The 21,466-nt window shown below is 47.4% G+C and overlaps 1 protein-coding gene across 5 annotated transcripts in view; it reads right to left on the reverse strand.

Moving 5' to 3' along the window:
- Positions 1-21,466, reverse strand: part of HIVEP3 (HIVEP zinc finger 3) — a 270,230-nt gene that overhangs the window by 105,781 nt on the left and 142,983 nt on the right. For 3 of the 5 annotated variants that reach the window (XM_075774101.1, XM_075774098.1, XM_075774102.1), the window contains exon 3: positions 10,285-10,379. The gene's annotated coding sequence lies outside the window, so the exon portion shown is untranslated. Of the gene's footprint in view, positions 1-9,885; positions 9,914-10,284; positions 10,380-10,476; positions 10,564-21,466 lie in introns of those variants that run through there. The other 2 variants (XM_075774099.1, XM_075774100.1) reach the window with 2 other exon arrangements.

Here is a 21,466-nt window from a genome sequence, read left to right on the forward strand (position 1 = left end):
CTCACCGCCTGGCCACCATAACCCTTTCTGTTCCCCTTGTCTTCTTCCTCTGAGTTTTGCCTTCAATGGTAAACCCCCTCAAGCTGGGACCACGTGGCCAGTTTTTCCAATAGGTCCAGTTTCTAGTATGTGATGGTGTTATTCGGGTTATAAATAAGTGATTAACAACAATGAACATGAATGCCCAGAACGGAAGAAGTTTTCCCCACAGTTGATGTGCTGCATCCTCCAGAAACAGGCTGCGGAGCGAGGTGACCTGATGTGGTCCAGCGTGTCGGCGTCAGGTCCTTGCGCTCCGACCAGCAGCAATGGCACGGTCCAGTCTCTGCACTGGGTCAGATCAGCTGCTTGAAAGGGCATAATGACACCCTGCCCAGGACGTGAAGCACAAACAGAAGATAAATATTAGGGGGTTTTCTACATCTAAGGAGGAATTGGGGAAATTTAACAGCTCAAACTGTAGTTTATTAAGGGTTAATAGCTAACGTTTGCACAAAATACCAGTGCTTCACAGGCTCACGCGAGTGCTCAGCACCTCTCTGCTTTGTGCTGCACCTACAAAACGAGTTTTAAAAGTTCTCTGGAAGTTCCTGATTTGTGAACAGTGTTGTTACCATATCCATGCAGAAATGTCACGTTATCTGTGAGGAATACCACACCACTTGGTTAAACACAGGCGTATCACTCTCTTACTGCCTCATGCCTTACAGTAAGAGAAGACTGCCCAGCACTGACAGTGAGCTGGCAGCAGCAGATGACTGTCCTCACCACTGTCTTTGGACGTGGCAGGACAACAGCCATGGTATGCTTTTCTCCCCAAATCCTACCTGCACGTCAGGCGTGCTTCACCGCACACAAATGTGCGGCATGGAAACTCCTGTGCCTGCAGAGCCACGGTGAGACCCCGAGAGCAGGCTCCCGGCTGGAGGGGGCTCCTCCGCCAGCAGCGGGTCCAGGGGCTCTCCCACCCACGCCACAGCATGCAGGAGATGCTCCCACATCTCGGCACCATGGCACATCAGTATCCCAAAGCCAGCCTCAGCCATGCAGTGAAGCCGCTGAGGTCTTCTCTTTGTGGCCACAGTAGAGTAGCACACCCACAAATGTATCTAAAAAAACCCTCTCACAATAATTCACCTGAATCTGTAACTTCTTGTATTTCTCTAAGACAGGGCACAGACCATCACTGCCCTACAGGCAGATCCTGTCTATCTTCAAACTTTTTTCCTCTTCAAAAGAAAATCTGACTTTTTTTTTCCTGAAACACCATCGTACAACACAGCATCAGAGTCCAAACACCAAACTGCCCCTTTTCGAGAAAACTGGGTGCTCTTGGATGCCATTTCACATTAGCTGTTTCTCGATTCCGTAAGAAACACAGCCAGTAAAAATCTCCTGAAAACACTGTTCCCAATTAAAGCGAGCCCTTATGAAACCAGTATCACAGCCACTTGCTTAATATATTTCTCCCTAGAAGAACTTACAGTGTTTCCTTGATGAACCCCCAAGCATAACAGTTTCAACAGTGATTACAGAAAAAGCAGCGGTGCCAGAAATAACATTGTTAAATGGAAAACATCCCCTGCACTCACTCTCACACGTGCACACACCCATCGAGTGCAAACGGGCTCACCAGCACCAGGGATGATTCCTCATGGTGACAGCCCAAGCACCAAATAGCCACCCCAGTGCAAATGCAAAGGGAGATGGAAATTGAGTCAAAATACGACAAGTAAGTGTCTTGGTGATGGCATGTGGGCAGGTACAGTCTGCACACAGGCATGCAACAGCATACCCTTGAATAGAGACAGAATCCGTGACCATATTTCAACAGCAGCTTCCTAAGTACAATATTCAAAATATTTTGCCTAGCAAAATGGGCAAAACGACCGCTCCAGACAGCGTGTTGCACCTTGTGAAAGGCAATTTTAGTTCTGATACAGACGTGGTGCAAAAGCAGGAAAGAAAATTACCCAGTACCGGCATTTCTCTAAACCACCCCCCCTCGGCACTACATTCATTCAGTTATTTGAGGTCTAAGGCATGCAAAGCTGCAGTTTCCATTCGCGTGAAACTGTGTGTGTATTTTCAGGGCGCTGCCGTGCTCTTCCCTGCGCCGGGCTGCGGGCCGGCGGCTCTCTGCACGCTGGCAGACGGGGGATGCGGGCAGCGCCGTCTCCACCACTGCTGAGACTGGACTGACATCTCTGACTTTCCTCATTTCTTTACCAAAACAGAGAGATGGCTTTCAGCAAACACCTCTCCAAAGCTATTTTCTGCAACAAGTGCCCTCACGAGCTTCACAGTCTTTACTGGCTTATTGCTCTCAAGAAAAGCACAAAAATAACTTTTTTTTTTTTAACCTCAACTTTTGCTCACCACCGGGGCACCAGTTCCTGCCCTCTCCCCACACCCCTCACAAGCATCTTCTTGTTTTTATTTCTCTGTCCCCATATCCTTTCAGAGTCCTCACCAGCCAGGAGCCTTGTTTCACCTGGCAAGAATTCAACACACTTTTCTGTGTAAAAAAGGACCAGGTTTATCACCTTGATTTGCATTAGAAATTATTAAAATACACAACCAACCTACTGTTCACTTAGGAAGGTATCGCTCTAATTTAAGATGGCAAAAATGGGTTGGGAAAAAAAAAAAACCCACAAACCCAAAACCTAAAAACAATGTCCAGCTTAGATTTTTTTACGATGGGTTTTGTGCTTGACACAACTGACACATCCACAACCTGAAGCCTCCCGGGACAGGCTAGATACATCCCCAACTGCCAGAAAAGACTTATTTCCAGTTCAGAAGAAATGGGATTTGAGGATTTCTATTATATTCACACACTTCACTTCTGCCTTTACACCTGTTTACTTAAAAAAATTTAACTGCTGGTTTCACATTTTGGCATACTATCTCCTATCTTCTGAATAATTCTGAATTCTGATTAATGCAAATATGAACGCAAAGTATTTTCGAACTTTGCAGCAAATCCCCACAGGTGGATGACAGATCAAAACACGAAAGCAGCAGACCATGTCTACGGCAATGAATTACAGGCAGAATCAAAAAGCAACTATATTCCATGAAGACTATAAGGCAACCAACACCTCATCTGGGACTTTCCCTTAACTTCTTTAAAGACCTAAAACCTGCATAATGCATAATAAAACCAACACTGCAGGCTTTTTTTTCAGCAGAAAAACAGCACAGCGCTGCCTTAGGGTTATGAAAAAATTCTTTAGTTTGGCAGTAATGGTTTTAGCCTTCCTCTCTTTACTGTTTCTGAATGCAAATGGCGCCATTCAAAGCAAGTTTGCAAAAGCAGGAAGGGTTCAGTTTTAATCAACGCTCTTTGACTTTAAAAGGATTACCTTAGTAATGATACAAACCACGGCACTAAACTCATTAGACAGTGAGTCATTACTGTAGGATGCTATCAGATGTGAAGATCCAGCCCGTGCTGCTGGCGGGTCGACTCGTACGGTGTGAGAGGAAGATCTTAGGCGATTCTTGGATCTCTTTTACCCATTTCGGCAGTTTTTTGAGCAGCTGCTGGGCCATCAGTGCTGAAAAGCAATAGCTTCCCCAGGCTAGAGTGCTCGTGAACCGTAACTGTGAATCTTTACCATAATATGTTTTCATAGTTATTTGTAGTCATTCACTGTAGCATGAAGCACTTAGAATATTATTTAAAATAGTATCAATTTACTTTTATTTAGCATTTTTCACACTGGTGGAAAAAACTCTGTGGTGTTTTACAAACTGCTGTGGAGGGAGTGTGGCAATGCTCCTGGGAGGGAGGGAGAATATTTTTAACCCCATTTTACAGAAGTGGGAACTGAGGCATGCACTTTTCCACAGAAGGATATTGGCCAGAAACACTTCTGAATTCCTGCAGGGTAACTTCCAGCAGAGATCCTCACTTCCAGAAGAAACGTACACTTATTCCAGACTACAGTGGTCACACTGTTGCGTCCCGGCCAATTTTCTCACGTAAACAGAGTGGTGAAACAGTGGGGAAGAGTGGTTTCTCTTCAGGTTTTGTTAATTTTAGCCTGAGAAAGTCATGAAGGAAATACCTGAGCACTACGGGCAAGTTTGTGGGAGGTAATTAAACACCCAGCTCGACTTCCCTTCCAACTCAGAAAAGCTTCACATTCTTCTGTAGATATCTACTACTCTATTTTTTGCACTTGGTTCTCGCCTGACCTTTCATTGCACTGTTTTGTTCCAAAGTCAAACACTCTGCATCTTCAAAATGAAGGCATTTTTCATCTAAACATGACCAAAACTTTGCTTCCCTCTTTAAAACGTGCAAAGACCACACACGTTTTTGGTGGGTTCAAATACACACAAGAACGCTTTGTCCTGCCCCTGCCAGCCCTGACAACAGAAACCTCCCAGTTCAGACCAGCAGTCCAGCTGGGATGCCAAGAGACCTCAAATTTGAGTAAAGAAATCCCTTAGCTGTTTTCACGTGCACAAAGAATAACTGCTGTGAACAGCTCTTCTAAGGAGAGCCATTCCAGAACCACCACGCAATGCTCGTCCTCCGGAGGATGCATCCCCTTAAGGACCAGGCATTACCTCTCCGTCCTTTCTCTCGCCCAGGCAGCTAATCACCCTTACCTTGTTCCTCTGCAGCTGATATAACCCAATGTGGCTGTCCTGCCTCCAAGGGAGTTTTTATCAGATTTACACCCCTGTGGCAATAGGGTGGTAACTGCAAATTACCAGTCACAACCGAGTCACCACTGGCCCAGCCCAGCAGCTGCTCTTGTTTCACAGGTGGCGGGTGCCATCCAAAACATGTGAACTTATGAAACTTTTTCTTTATTTTTAATTTCTGCTCAACTCATTTTAGCCCCATCTTCAGTTTTTCTATAGCTTTAATTTATGTTAGTAAATCTCCCCAGAAGGAGATCTAAAAAAAAAAAACAACACAAAAAACCAAACTGAATAAAGGGCAGGAGGGAACACAGGAAACCCGTGGGCAGCTATTTAAAGAGTCAGTGATGCCTCATGGAAAACTCTGAAACACATTCCCGTTAGTGACAAACCCGCTGCCTTGGCCCCAGGTCACTCACTGCATCCCTTGGGGTCCTCGCTGCCTCACCCTGAGCAGCAGGGAATGGGGAGACCTTTTCTAATCCAACACCTTTTCCTGGGCATCTCCCAGCAGCTTGGGGCAGCCGGAACCAGCCAAAAGCCCAGGGCCCAGGGTGTTCCTCCTAAACTCCTTGAAAGTTCCTAGAAGCTCTCCAAGTTTCACAACCTATTTTGTGAACCCTGTACCCCACCACCTAAATAACAACCACTCATTCCATTCACCTTCACCAATGGTTGGAGACGGCACACCATCACTTCCAACAGACCTCTAAAGCATTCAACCCCCAACTTATCTTACTACGTTACTTTTGGGGAGCACGTGTCCAGTCACACACTTACCTAGTTGGCATTTTACCCCAAGACCATACCCCACCCTGAGTCGGGAACACAAGCAGCTCACAACGCAACAGCCCTTGGGTCCCTTCATCACCGCTGGCTCATGGTTCATTGTGCTATTGACGATAGATGGGGCTATCAAGAGAATAATCATACACCTGAAGATGAAGAAGGCCAGTCCGTGTATAACCGAGACTTAAATCTACTAGTAATTCTTACGAAAAGTGACAGTAGGTGGTTATAGAGTTAATGGTTCTGTCTGGTTTGTGCCTTTTGAGTTCTGCTCCAGGACAGACCATGTAAGCAATGCAGAAGTTGGATTTCAATCTGGACATAGGAGTGTGGCAGTAAAGACTTCAGGAAACTACTACACTTAAAACCAGGTTTGCTGGGAAAAGGGCCAGGCTCAATTTTATTGGATTCTCCTGAGGTTTCCCCTCTAAACTGCACCACCAAATGAGGGCTCAGCAAACCCCTCCAGGTCTCAATGCATCTGAGAGCAACATTAGCAGAGAAACCCAAATCCTATGTCTGAATTCCACTGGATCTAGCCAATTTTTGACACACCTTGCCTTCCTGCCTAAAATCTGTAGGTCTAATGGAGAAGCAGAGCAAAATAACTGAAACCCCAAAGCCTCCCAGGGATGCAAAGCCTGAATAACAGTTTAATGAGTAGGTGACCCTCCAAAGTCCAAGGAAGGAACTAGGGAAGGGCTGGATAAGTCGTGTGGATCTGGAGACTGAGGAGCTGCTGAAACCGAAAACCTCATTTGCACAAAAAAGATTTTTATATCATCAATGTATAATAAGGTTTCCCACAGTGCTGAAGATCCTCTACTCTGAGTTTGTACCAGTGGCTGACCCACCTGCTCGCCCCTACAGTGATGCTCTGCAAGCGCTCTGTGCCTATGTGAGATGATACATGAGCTTCAAGGCAGTGAGGAACAAGCAGTCCTTGCTTACAGCAAGCCCATTTTGGGAAGGCAGGAAAACTTGATCTCACTCATGTTTTCCTCTTCATTATCCCTGCTTAAAAGTCGCTGAGCAGTTCACAGAAGGAAAGTGTCCCCAAACTTAAATTTCCGTACAACCGGAAAAAAAAAGAAAAGGAAAAAAAAAAAAGGGTTTACAAAAATACCATCTAGATGTATTTAAATGGGTTAGTTTCTGTTCTTCTTAGGGAAAAGACTTCTCAGAAGATTTCCACACAGTAAACACTCAGGAACATCTGTTCTCATCTATTCAGCCCTGCATGGCTGATTTCCTCACCTTACCCTGCTGCACGTGCAACCCCTGTTCACCTTCTCAGAAAGCTCAGACAAGTGGCAGTAAGTGAAAACCCGTGCTACACGAGCTACTCACAGCCTGGACTTCCTACGGAGGAGGGGCTGGGCTTGGTTCAGAGCTTTGCAAAGAAAATGAGGCATCGTAGAGGATAAGTAAGATTTATTGCACATTTACTTTCACCAAATGTTTTTTGAATGACTGAATAATCCCCTAGTCCCTTTAACACAGGCCCTCCCTGACACACAATGTGTCTTTTGATGCTCATTAAAAGGTTCACCTTATGCAGGCATGTAATTAGAGCTGGGCAGGATAAAAATCTCCATTCAGATTACTGCACCGATTATAGAGACCGAGATCCCAGCTGACTGTGCAAAGCCGGCCTGGGAAAGACCATTTTCTTGAATTGAAGTCGTGGCGCAGCGGGAGCACTAATCACAACTGTCCTCTTGCAAGGTGGTCTCGGCAGAGCCCAGGAGAGGGAGCACCAGTGAGAAATCGGCCCGGATTAACAGGGGAAAGGTGGGAAGAATTCAGCAAGTGTAATGGGCAGAATGGAAAACAGAATAAATATTTCCCTGCATCCCAACTGGCCCTGCTGACTGCAGATCCCAGCAGAGCTGTAAAGATCTGCTAACAAGCAGCCTTTTTAAAGTCAGAGACAATGGTGTTGAATGTATATTTTAAATAAATTGCTTTCCTTTCCAGGGGGTTTGGGATTTTTTTTTTCCCCGAAGTTTGAACCCCCTCGCCAAGAAACCAAATGCTTTAAAGCACTTTAGAAACAGCGAGTCTGCTGAAACATTTTGCATTCAACATGTGCAGCCAAATGTGGCCAGAAGTTATGACGGCAGAGCTCCTCCGAGCACAGAGTCAGCAGGAACCTCAGTGATTAGGGGAGACGGAGGAAGCCGGAGGAAAGCCAGCTTTCCTAACGCAGAAGGAGCTACCCGACGTGGCCGTGGGACTTTGCCAGTGACGTACGGCAAGGGAGTTCCCAGGAGCCCCTCATTAATGACCTGCCACCCAATCAACAGGATGGCCACGGTGATTTCCCCAGCCGGGATACACTTCCCTGCTCTCTCCGATTACTGCTAAACCATCCATGTCAGCGATGCCTTATCCCCACAGCTCAGGAAAGTTTTCTCAACAGCGCTTTTGTTGTTAACTTCAGAATAAATATTATTTTCGAAACCGTTTCTCCAGGGACTCACCCCACCGGATCCCCGTAGTAGTCCCCCACATCCGATCATGCTCACACACGCTGCAACTACGCAAGCTGAACACTGAGCTATTCTTTTGACGGCTGCCGTATATTTTTCAAGAGCAAACTCCAAACATTTCTGAGTTTGCTCACCCCCGGGTCTGCTCTCTCCTCCACCCCGGCTGCAAGAACGTGCTTTTGCTCAGACGGGAAAACCAAACGAGCAGAGCCTGTGGTCCTGTCTCTGCTTTTTCTGCCACACGTGCACCTGGGCAGCCCCTCATGAGGGCAGGGAGGGGAAAGAAATCTTGTGAGGGTCCCTTGTTAAGAAGCTAAAAGCAGTAGAGAAGCTGCAGCGGGACACACGAATGTTTCTGAAATGGATGGTGTCCAACACGGAGAAATTAGAAGTGCCCAATGTGGATTAGGATGAAAATGGTCAGTCACAGTGAGTAAGTCTTCCTTTACGAGCTTCCCCGGGAGAGGAGAGGGCTCCTCAAAGGTATTTCTCAGGGCTGCACCGCAATTCTGCGTATGCTGAACGCGTCCCAGAGGACACAAAGCCCAGACCTGCTGCAAGCAGTTTGGTGGTAACACATTCATTAATTAATCAGCTAGTAACTTCTGAAAGTTTTTTCTTTGATGCACAGTTTACACAAGTCCTCTACAGATTTGGTTTTTCCTTAATAAGGACTGCAGTGAATCCTTCACCAGCCCAAGAAGCCCGACAGCAAGCCTTGGAGGCAGAAGGCTTTTCTTCTCAGAAGCAAGTCAGGACAGCACATACCAACCCCCACCATGTCCTGCACCGGTATCTCTGCATCTTCCACTGAAGGATGCTTCTCTAGGGATGAAAGAAATCATATTTTCAGGAGCCCTTGAGTTAGACCTGTCTGCTAAGAAAGGGAAGGCAGGAAGGGGATGGGGACAACGAGACTCACTGAATGACCCAAGTGAGAATCACAACATCCCACTCCCCTCGAATCTCACCTATTCTTACTGGGAAAATGCACTCTGACCGCATTGTGAACATTTTCCTACAAGAATCGGAATGACAAGTTCCTTAAGCACTGAGCTAGTGAGAAAAACACAACAGTCCCCAACAAGCACAAACAGCTTCCTAGGGGATCGCTAAAGCCAAATAAAATAAGAGTGATAGGAGTTACGATGAAGAGGCTATCAGGACATCCAGAAAGCGAAGGTTAAAACTGGCTCTGCGCACTGACACTAATAATCTTTCAACACTAGGGAAATGAAAAGCCTGTAAGCTACAGGTTATCCTTTAGCAGTGGAGCAGGGTTTGGATTGTATTGCTCACACCATAAATCACCGTGTCAGCTGCCCCAGCCATTTCCACTCGCCAGAGTGTATCTGGGTAAAAGTGCCAGGCGCTTTGACGATGGTCAGCCAATTAGCAAAAGAACAAGGAGGAAAAAAAATAAAATAACACACAGTGCCTTTTTCCAGAATAACAATCCACGTATTTGCATAGAGCAGCTCGGCGCGTGTCTGCATTTCTGATCACACCTCTGGGTGCATCAAAAGCATTATTAATTTCCATTGAGGAGGATTAAGAAGCTTAAATCGTTAGCACTCATTTACTGAGACTTAATGCATTTCTAAAGTTGCCTCATTTTATGCTGATGTGCAGGTGCCAATCAGCAGCGAGAAATAATTAAAAGAGATAAAATGCCCGAAGGGTCAGCCCCAGGTACAGGCCCTCCTTCTCTGCATCCAGCAGGTTCAACCTCCTCACTTGCCTGCAGAAGCCCAGCAGATATTTCGGACTCTGGGTTGGGAAAGTCACTTTGCTGGGAACTCACGCAGGGATTTTACTCGCGCAGCTTCTCGCTGGCATCACGTGTCGCCCAAGAACAACCCCTCCGCTCCCCACTTGCTTTCCTGTACAAGTGATAAGGAGGAAATCCGTCCCAGACAGACAGACAGCTCACCCCTGCCACATGGTGCAGCCAGCGAAAGTCCCCAGCTCGCAGGACCTTAATTAGGGGTGGCCGCCAATTAAGAATAGAGCTGCAGTTTATGCCTGTGCCAGTGCAGGCACCCGGACTGTCTGGCGGCGGATCAAGAGAAACAACCCCTCCGTGTTTACAGTGTACAGTAGCCCGACATCCAGTAACTCCTGGTTACTCATTGCAGTGACCTCATCAGCGAGACATGCCCGTGCGTTACAAGTGCTCTTAATCGCGCCTCATCGGCTGCTCTTCCCTCTCAGCACTGACCACGGCTGAATCAAGAAAAAAAAAAAAAAAAAAAAAATCTATTTTAAAGCGCGCACACACACCCCCGCCCTCAGCAGCGAGTGCCTGGAATGAAGCGATCGGATTCGTTACCTGCACATGCCCCCCGCACTGCAGCCGCGGCTCTCCCATGACTCTGCCCGGTGAGAGGTAGGGACCCTGGGACTCCAGGGGGATCTTCTGCCGGGCTGCAATAGAAAAGGTTAGTTTAAAGCTCCTTATTTGGGCAGTGATGTAAAGGGAAGTTGTTCAGGCAGCGCCACCCCCTTTTTCCATTCACTACACATTGTTTCCTGTTGTCAAGCAGCTGCTGTGGCTTTCGGCACAGACAAGGGAATCCTTCAGCCCCCGGCTGGCTCCGGGTGTTGCGGAAGGCGCTGCCGAGGCAGCCCGCTGCCCGATCCCGGCTGCCCACGCAGGAGGCGGGGGGGAGCGAAACTCATCCGGGCTGGACCACAGGAGCGGGTCGGAGACGGTCGTCTCCCGCCCCGCACACGCCAGCGCTTTCCATCACAAAAGCGGCTTCTTGCCTGCAGGAGCCGGTGCCGTCGGAGGGCGGGGGGAGCCCGGCTGCCCCGGGGCTGGGGGGGGGAAGGAGGGAGCGGGCTGCTGGCACGACGCTGCCAGCGCGGCTCAGCCCGCCCCGCCGCCTCCCTCCCCTCTCCATCCATCCCTCGCCGCCTTCCTCCCCCACATCCTCCTCCCCCCCCTCCCCCCCCCCCCCCCCCCGCTGATCCAGGCGCTCCCCCACCGGCGCTGCCCGCGGCAGCCTCCCCGGGCGGGCGCATCGCGGGGGGAACCCGCTCCGCTTCGCCCCGGCCGAGCGGCAGGAGCCGAGCGCAGCCCGCCGGCAGCCCTTCCCTCGGGGTGCAGTTTGGGAGCGGGAGGGGAGGAACATACAGCCCCGGCCGCCGGGGGGTGGGGGGGTGTGTGTGTGTGTGCGCCATCCCGGAGGGGACCCGTGAGCATCCCCCCGCGGCTGCAGGACGGACCGGCGGGGCTGCCCACGCAGGGCCGTGGCGGGGCCAGCCCGCTCCCGCCGGGGTTTCCAGCAGAGGGGAACTCCGAGCTCACCGGCCACGTCCGCAGCCGAGGGCGGGCGCGGGTCGGCGCGGAGCGGAGCGCGGGGCGCGGAGCTGCCCCCAGAGCCCAGCACCGGCACCGCCGGGACCCTGCGCCCGCTCAAACCGCCTGATGTATCCCCGAAACGCACGCCGTTTTGCTGGGGGTTTTATTTATTTTTGTCTTTGTCTTTTGTTTGTTTGTTTGTTTGGGGTTGTTTTGTTTTGTTTTGTTTTTAAGTTCTCCTTGCCGCACCGAACTGAAAGCCCGAGCCTTGCGCTAAAAGGGGCAGACAAAGTGCTCCTTCACACGGCTGCAGGCAGGGCAAAAGGATCAGGCAGGCGAGATCCGCAGGGCGCGTCCCTCGTCCCCCACGGGGGATGGCAGAAGGGCTCCGTGGTGTTCGTCCCGGCTCCCAGCGGGACCCCGGCTCCGGGCAGCCCGAGGCGAGCTCGGAGCACAGGGCGAGGGTTGGCAGCTAGGCGGAAGCAGGCTGGAGGCATTTAAAAGAAAGCAGAAGAGTAGCCTTGCATCCCAGGCTGTGTTTACATTTAAAATATATGTGCATATTCAGCAAAATGTTTCATGCGTGTTCTGCAGTCCTTAGAAGTGCCACTGTAGATAAGGTTTTATTGGCAAAAATGAGAACTCTTCCAAGGTTACTTATTTTGCTCAGCTCATCAGTATATGCTTCATAAGCTTGTATCGGTACTACATGGTGTACCTGGTAAAATATTCTGTGGTGAAAGCAGCTATACCCCATAACTGGCATGACCATCCTAGCAAAACTGCATCTCAGCCCTCCTTTCCTAATGCATGCTACACAAAAAAACCCAAACCAAACCAAACCAAAACAAAAATATCACTAGTTAAACAGGAAAGAAAAAAAACCCATACCCCAAAACCCCCATAGGCTATTACCAAGCCTATGATCATGTCTATCTCCAGACTTTATAAAGTCAGAGTTAAGCAAAAAAAGTTACCTAACGATGAAATGATGATGTGAGGTCTCTATGATGGAAAGAATTACACCGGCAGCCAAATGTGAAATTTAGCAGGATGGGCTTTTTGGGGCGAGCATCAACAGGATTGTCATTTCACTCAGAAAACAGCATGTTGCTTTTCAGGAGAATTAATGATTGGAAACCTCCTGTAGAAACACCAGTCTGGTCCATCTCCAACCAGCCACAGAGCAAACTCCGTGTAAACTGCATCCCCAAAATGCTTTTGGTGCTAAAATCAAAGTGCATGTAACACATGCACTTTCTATGAGCATATTATTTCCTCAGTAGCCCAGTTTCACACCCAATTTCAGCTTCTCTCATTCCAGACAGAAATGAGAATGACAGCATGATGTAAAAATACTTCCTAGTTTTATTTGTTTAATTTTGCTCCCATGCTGCCACAGTCTCCCCCCTCTCCCTCAGCCTGAGTCACTTTGGTGTAAGCAGGTGCAGTTGCTTAAGGTCTTAAAGGAATTGTACGGATGCAGTCAGGCACTGGATATGCTAACGGGCCCACAAGGACTCTCAACCAGTGCACACGGAGTGGCCTCTACCCTCCCAAACCTCACTTGATAAACACTGGAATTGGGTGTGTTTCCCCCTTGGGCGAACTTTCGCATCGGGCTGGCTGCAATTACAAAGCTGCTCCGTCCCAGCGGCTGGGGTTACAGCCCAGCTGCACGTCCAGTTTGCTCCTGGCCACAGAGAGCAGATCGCATCCGGAGCTCTGCACGGACCGACGCTGATGGGTCAAGAGCAGTAAAAGCAGGTTTGTCACTTAAAGGCCAGCTAACGCAACCCGGACTGAGCAGAGGGACTGTGATGATAGAAGGGACTGGATATGGGAAAGCATCCACTTTCCTCATCAAATTGGACTTGAGTGTTTGGACGGACACGTAATAAATTAGATACAGCTTACAGGAGCATGGACAGAAACACAAGGACCAAAAGCACCCACCAAAGTCTCTCAATTTACGCCATGCCACAGTGGGGAAAAATCAGTTATTGTGTAAGTGTCTCATATTCCAGGAGCAGCCTCACGATGGTTATGATTTTACTAGGCCAGACAGACAGATCATCTCCTCCTGACACATCTACGATCTTCCTTCCTTTTTTTGCACATGGGACTGAACTGAGAACTGGCTGTGAGAAGCACTTATTAAAATACCACCTTGAGTCTGAGAGGGCGAGGGCACCCAGTGTGCCTGTGAGAGGCTTCAGCACCTCTGCTCTGATAAACTCTCTCTACTTGGAAGACACAGCCCCAGGAATTCATGAAAATAGTAGCAAGGTGCTAATATTGTTTGTAAAGTGCACCATGCAGTACCAAACATGGGCACGTTTAAGATTTTCATCCAAAAAATGCTATAGGTTTTTTTTTTATTTATTTTTAACCAGCACCCTTTACTCTGCCCAGACCAAACACCCAAACAAACTCTACCCAGTAATGGAGGTTGATCTCTGTGCTTCAACACCCAAAAGGTCAAGGTGTTTTTCCCCTGAATGGTATAAACACCGCCATTCAAGGCCATCAGCGCAAAGGTGTTTGCCCAGTGGTGGTGGATTTTCTGAGGCACAAGAGTGCGGTTTTGCTTAAATGGGAAAACCAAGGGTCAGGGTCCCCTGAGGCCCCTCCTTCCCACTGCAGGGTCAGGAACACACGGGGTTAAATTCAGGCCACGGAGGGCAGTTCTGTGGAAATCCTTTGTTAGAAACCAGCATTCAGTCAGGAAAGGGACGGTCCTCAGGTCAAGGTTGGTTAAAACAACCACATCTCACTCCCCATGTAAAGGTCAGACTCTTCTCCTCCCCTCGGTGTTTAGACTGGTTACTCTGCCTCCCCATCCTTCACCCACCCCTGTTCACCTCAGCGTGGCCCAGGGTGTGCAAAAATTACCCGCTGCCTGAAAAGGCCTCTTTGAAACCATTCCCACCTCTTTTTTTTTTTTTTTTTTTTTTTTAGCTCTATTAGTTTTTCAACTGTCCCTGCTGCTGCGCAGGAGTTCCCAGCACCGTGCTCCTACCCTCCAGTGCTCTGCATGCTTCCAGCCAGTCCCTAACTCATCCCTCTCTTCCCTGCTGCTAAAATGCATTAACAGAACCCGAAAGCATGGTCAGGACTTTCAGCTTTTCCATATATGTGACTGCTAGAGCTGCTGTTTGAGTAACCCAGTGGGAAAGGAGATTCCCCCTAAAGAACCCCTTTGCTACAGCGTGGGAATTGGGGATTTTCATATCAATTCTCGCAGTGATTTGTTATACAACTACCAACAAGTCACTTCACCTTTCTGTGTCAAAGTCTTTCCAGCTGGGGAAACTCTCTGGGGACTTATAAATGCTGTTGTGCGTTTTGTCTTTTTTTTTTTTTTAAAGCCCCTATGCCAAAGTAGGAGCAATTGCGCTCCTGATTGAAGAGGGGACAGGGAATAGGGTTTTCATGTCATCCTTCCCCTCGGGAAGGCTGGAGCAGCAGAAACCTGTGAATAAAACATATTTCAGACATATTTAACAACCTTTTACAACCTGAACTGTAAATCCCTAAAAGTGAAACGAGATCTTCAGAAGTTTTAGGCTCAGTCAGCACCGCCGACAAGCCCTGAGCTCCCCCTGCTTTTGGAAATCCCACCAGGCACCTTTCCTGAGGTGTGTTTATTTTGAACAGTCTGACCTCAGAAGCCCACATCCCCTTTCAGCCATCACATCAGCAGTCAGGAGCTTAATGCCCACGGAAGGGCAGCACCCGTCTGGCTGCCTGGGAGCCTTCGCCCCCCCCCGCCCCCCGCTGTAACTCAGTTCGCCTCCGTCCTGGACTTCAGGCACCGCAGGAGCTCTGCGTCTCACTTTTCCACATCTGCAAAATGGGAATAACAGCGTTCCTTAACTCAAAGGGTCCCTGTGCTCATTAAACATTTCAAAAGCATGCGGGAGAATCTTCAATTATCCAAAAAATCACAGCAAAGTTTCATTATTATTCCAACACTTACATTAAAGACACATGTCCTGGTAAGTAGCAGGCATGAGGAATCATTATGCTAATTTTAGACAGAGCATCTGTTCAATGTTAAATCTGAAACTTTGTCTCGAAGAAATAATTTAAATTATTTTTCTTCAGAATTGACATTTGTCAAACAATATGTTGCGAATAGAAATCGCAGCCAACTATGAGTAATACAAGCGAGCACACGTATTCCGCCACGGCGAAAAGCGCTCGGGGAGAGAGGTTGTTGCATTTTGGCATGGCAGGAATTAATGAGTAAAATAGCCAGGCTGACACGCTTCCTGCCTCGGAGCCGTCCCTGCCAGCTTCTGCCTGTGGCACAGACCCTTGCCTTGGGGCTGTGCATTCTCCGTCTGCCTGTGCCCCCTCCTTCTACCTGCGCTCCCAGCAGCCGGGGGTTGCCCAGCCTGCCAGCTCCCTGCCAGCCTCCCAGGTTCTGCTCAGCATCTCCCGGGGACAGGGTCATCTGGAAACCTGGGACCTCTCCCTTCAGCCATACGTGTACCTACGGAGACCAAATGGCCTTAAGCAGTGCTTATTGCACCGCTGGAATAAACTACGTATGTTTCTTTGAGCACCATCTGACCCTATTTTTATTTTTTTGCATCTGAGCAGCTTCCCACTCGCCTAACCCAGTTTTGCAAAGTACCTGGGGACAGGAGATGGCATCTTCAGAGCTATTAGCCTGGATGCTCGCAGTTGCCAGCCCTGTTTGTGCTGGGGGAAGGGACTCTGCTACCTTCCAGCACGTTTTTTCCCTTCCCTTCTGTTTTTCTGTACAACCTTCCTATTAATTTTAGGCCAGTCATTTCCAGCATGCCTGGGGAGCCCTGGGGATCTGGAGGCAGCTTCTGAGGGTTTTGTGAGTTTTAACTAAGAAAAGCAAACCCAGCGCCTGGAAGCTTAAATTTGCTATGCAAATGACTGCACCCCATTGTAAAAATGTAAGATTTACAAATAAAAAAAAAAAAAGATTGGAAACCACTGACATAGACCAATATACAGTAAACACCCCAATAACCACATCGACACACATGGAACAAGATATTACAGAGTAGGTCCACATCTAGCAGAATGGGTGTCTATACATAATGAGCGTTAATTTTAAAATTATATAAGCATTTTTACCATACATTTTGAATTACACTGTATACACATACCCCTCAAAAATAGTGCAAAAATAAAAGTTCCATTTTGTTTTTAAGAAGTTAAATGCTCACAAATTGCCATCGTCGTGTCTACTGGATAAGGTCTTTCAAATTCTACCTAATAGAGCTCCTAAGTCCCATTAGAAATTGCTCATCTCAAATATCCTAAATGCCCGTTTGTAAAATCAGCCACCGATCCCCGAGCCATCTCTTTTTTGGCAGTACCATATGAATATAGTCCACAAGTATTTGTCAGCCTTTTAGACAAAGATGCCATGAAAAATAGCCATCAAAATTCAGCCATGCTGCCTAAAACCTGCTTCTCCTTAATTTTGACCCTGACAACACTTTTCAAGTAATCACAATCATTCCTGATTGTGACCTTATCAACTGTCCAATGCAAATACTCATTTTCCCTTAAACACCGTATGGCAAAGGATGCCCTCACCATGAATTCCCATGTGGGGAGAACACCGTGCCCATAACGCCCGAGGCCCCAGGAGGTAGGGTGTAAAAGCCACATGCAGCAACCAGCAGTGAGACGGGGCTCCTAAGCACCAAACAGGAAACCAAGCAAAAGAAATTACTAGCTAACAAAAGTATAAATAAAATCCTCACAGGGTAGAGGAGGTAATAGAGAAAAAAAAAAAAAATAGCACACACCCTGGAGAAAGACTGTGTGTAAAGGGAAACACAGGGCTTGACCTTCCACCAGTGTCTGTCCCATCACTCCCAGTTTACTCCAGTGCAAGTGAGAACTGAGTAACACCCAAAACCTTTTTGCTCCATCCTCCCTCACCACGTGCCTCGCTGGCCAGTCAAACCAAACCATCAACCACCAGCAGCAGAGAGTGGTCCAGCCAAGGCAGCCTGATCCGGGATGTCCATGCCCATTGGGAAGATCAGGGAGGTACGGCCCCAAGCTGCACGAGTGAGCAAAGCGAAGCCATCGCTGCATGGTCACGGGGAGCAAGACCGGGCTTTGAGTCTTCAGATGAGCTCCAGGTTTTAAGTCACACGTCCCAACCCACCGACGCTCGCGTGCGGATACTCCACTTGCAGCTTGCACGCCTTGGTGTCTCTCAGCAGATCGCCAGCATGCTGCATGTCCCCTGCACTGGTGTAATTACAGCCAGGATTGACCCAAATGCTGCCATCACTTGTGTTGTAGAGGAAAACCCCATGCAAAGCAACAGCCGGCTGCTTCTTCCACCCCTCTGGGACAGCATCCCACTGCAGGCACCCGTCCTGCGGCAGAGGATGAGGAGGAGGCAGCAGCATGCCCCGTCTTGGACCTCTGGCACTTGCTCGCACGCGGCTCCCACTGCAGCCCGCTCTCAGGTTTCCCTGCTCAGCACGAGTTACCTCGCTGGCACGCGGGCGGGGGGCGAAGCCGGGGCACTGAGGGTCTCGCAGTTCCATTGCAGGGTTTTTTCATTTGCTCCAGCTGAACTGGCAGGTTCGTTTACTGTTTTTAAAAATTCCCCTTGGGCACCCAGACCTTTGGATGGGTGCTCTTTCAATATCACTAGTATGTACACAGATAAACACAGAAGTTTTCCTAACAATTTGCCCGTAGTGATTCTGAGGTTGAATTTGGCCCCAGATTCTTGGTGGTATTTAAATAGGATAGTTTATGCTGCACACGGCCGTGGACTCGCCCAGGAAGAAGTAAAATAATGAATGATACAAGAAACATTCAATAATACATCCCCATTAGAGAAAAAACTAGATTAATCCTGAAGTGCAGTTTTAAATGGGGCTAATCATGAGATGGGTGAGTACAAGGTCTGGATGAAGACGGACAATGACATCCCTTATTTTCTTCTAGAGGCAAAACACTTGTGCATTCCCTAAAGCTGCCTCCTCTGCTAGGACCTAAGGATAAACAACCAAATTTTAATACAGTTCTTCCAAATACAGTGTATTGAGCAGCAATTAAAAACTCTTAAAAGTTTTAAGGCAGAAACATCAGCAGTGTGTGTTTGGACTGAAACTCCACAAATACCCATATACTGTGACGCCAGGTAATAATGCATCAGTGAATTTTCTTGGAAGAATTATTTCCCATGACGAGAGCTTCCCATGAAGAGAAGCTTCTGCTGCTCTTTGCATTAATTGCATTACCTCATTTCTGCTCCTTGCTAAAGAAACTTGCAACATTTTGTCAGCTCATATTCTCTCTTTCAAGTCAGAATTAGCAATAGAAAACCAAAATAGTTTTATTAGTGGACTGTGTCCTTTTAACAATCTTCAGTAATAAATCATCATAAGTTTTGCATCTGTGGCCTACACACAACAGGACCTGGGGGGGGCAGGGGGTGCATTTGGCCACTAACAGAGAGCGTCTTTTGATGGAAGCTCAAGGGAAAGCAGGCAGCAGCCTAACACCACCGAAAAAGGAAAAGAAAAAAAAAAAAAAGCATAATTCAGGCAACAACCATAACTTCATAGTTAAAAAAGCAGGGGTTTCAGTTCTTTCATGTATAAGAAAAATGCACGACAACTCCAAATTTACAGCATTTGTTCTTTAAGTGTAGAAATATGCATCTGCTGAATAATAATGTCAGAACTGGTGCAAAACTAGTTTCTGCAGCAAGCTTGTCTTTGTCCTAAGCGATCTCACAGCACAGTAACACAGAGCCTGAAATACTTTGTGCAAAGTTAAAATTTAGTAAAATCTGAAACACAGATTACACTAGAGAAAATATAATTAAGCAAAATTATGAATGACTGTTGTACCTAATCAATGTGCTCACCTTTGTTACATCGACTACTTAATACAATATCTCTGAAGCAGGGCTGTTAGGAGACACAACATTACAAATCTGTTCTTTACCGTGGCCATGCATTCACCGGTGGCCAAAATGAATGGGCTGGAGCAGCAGAGTATGGCAGCAGTTCTCATTGCTCACTTGCCACCGCTTGTTAAAAATCTCGTGGCTACGTGGTAGTTTGAACATTAGGGACTTCAAGGCTCCCAGCCACCTTTTTTCTTTGTTTGGGATCTTTGTGCACTGCTGTGTATCACAAAGGAAGCCTTTAAAATACAGAGAAAAAGAAGGTTGGGGGTTTTCACCCTGCACACCTTTTCCCAATCTGCTATTCTTGGCAGCACAAGCCTCTAAGCTATTGCTAATAAAAATGTATTAATGCCTGTCTTCTGCAGCATGCTTCCTGGCTGGAATTTATCTCACCCAACTTTGGATTTCTACAAAATAAATACCTCCACACCTCCTTTTATGGAGGAAGTCCTAGAGTTGATTCACTTCATTGCAAGATACACATCTAAAGTTGTAGGTGAATCATGCTCTGGAACATTTTTTCCTCTCCACTGACTGCAAAGAGAGAGTGGATGACTTCTCAACTGGAGAGAGATGAGAGGAGTCCCAACCCTGCCGCTCGCACTGCCCCGAAACTCCGGTAGCATGCTCTTAAACGGATGTGTGTATGTGAGTGCATGAGTGTGCATTATTTTACACTTCGTCAAACCACTAGAAATGTCACCTGACTACCTTCACCATGGTTATTATGTATTATTCATACATTCAGTCGTATATCATTTGCTAATGAACTCTAAGCAAAAAAAATTACACATTTTAGACAAGGAAATTAATCAAAAAGACCCTTCCAAATAAGATGTAGGAAATTAGAACTTATAAACCTAGGAAATTAAGTCTTCAGGTCACATACAAAAATAAATCCAAATAAACACATGTGAAATGAAGATATCAGAGAAACCTCAACACCCTGAACCAATGCATTGCAGGAAATCATAACATCACCACTGCAGCGTTTGTGGTTCCAGAACCTGAGCCTGGTCAGATCAAGGTCTATCCACTCCTGTATCCCCTCTCCAGAAGTCTCCTGAAGGTACGTGGCTGTACCATCAACCTGCACCCAAGAAGACACTGCAAGGGAAGAGGAGGACAGGTGTCTCTGCTGATTGATCGAACTTTATCAGTATCATGAGGAAAACCCAGAACTGCAAACAGTTTGCACAAACAGGGGAAAATAGCTGCAAAGTGCCTGGGCCACTTGAAGTCTATGTGCAGCCCAAAATTAGTTGACATGTCCCCACATGGCCAAGTAAATTGTTTGAACAGCCAAGACCATATCTGTCTACAACCTGGAGTATTTTCAGGTGAAGTTCAAGCTCCAGTAAGCCCCTTTGAGTAAGTGTACGGGCTACTCGGGCACTCAGGGATGGATCCGACACATCCGTGGACACCTGCTCCTCCCAGCACAGTGCCAGGGATTGAGCAGGACATTTCTGATTTAGACAAGAGTTGGCTAACATCCTTCCAAACTTAGTTTTGACAGCTTGAAAGTAAAAGGTCCACAGGCAAGACCCCAGCTCTCTTAATGCAACTGTTTATTGGGGTTTTTTTAGGCTGGCTATCCTGTAAACAACGTGGACACACATCTTGTTAACAACTGAAGGAGTTTTCATAACCACCAGAACAGCCCCTGATAAACTTACTTAGCATGAAAATATTTTTCTCTGATTTGTATTTTTTCTGCTGTCCTATATTCTCTCTCCTGCATTCAGGGTCACACAAGCAACTGAAAGAGTATGAATTGACCAGAGATGATTTGGAGATTTATTTCTGAAAAAGACCATGCGGCAGTGGTCCAGGAAATGAGAATGCAGATTTCTGGGAATATGGAGAATGAGACTGAAACTCCAGAAAAGTGAAACGCAGCCTTCGGCGTGGGGATTACCTGGACTCCTAACCAAGCAGGACACATCAGTCCTGCAAGCCACCATCCCCAGGGCAAAGGAAACGACTAAACGCAGGGGCTGCTCGGCCATCAGAGTCTCCTGCTCAGAGCAGATGCTGTGAGAGGAAGATGGGGAAAGTTCACATGGGTTTGTATCTGTAGTAGGGATGCTGGCAGACAGGTTTTCTTTGCGTGTGCGAGTGCACAGATGTCTTATTTCAGAGATTTGCCTGCTCTGCCTCAGGATGCAATGAAGATCTTTGACAATTTTTAAAACTGGAAATTAAGAGGAAGAGCCTCTCACTTGGCTTGAATTGATTTGCTGTTTAAAGTCTTCA

Source organism: Balearica regulorum, chromosome 22 (genome assembly GCF_011004875.1).
Source record: "Balearica regulorum gibbericeps isolate bBalReg1 chromosome 22, bBalReg1.pri, whole genome shotgun sequence".
NCBI lineage: Eukaryota > Metazoa > Chordata > Aves > Gruiformes > Gruidae > Balearica > Balearica regulorum.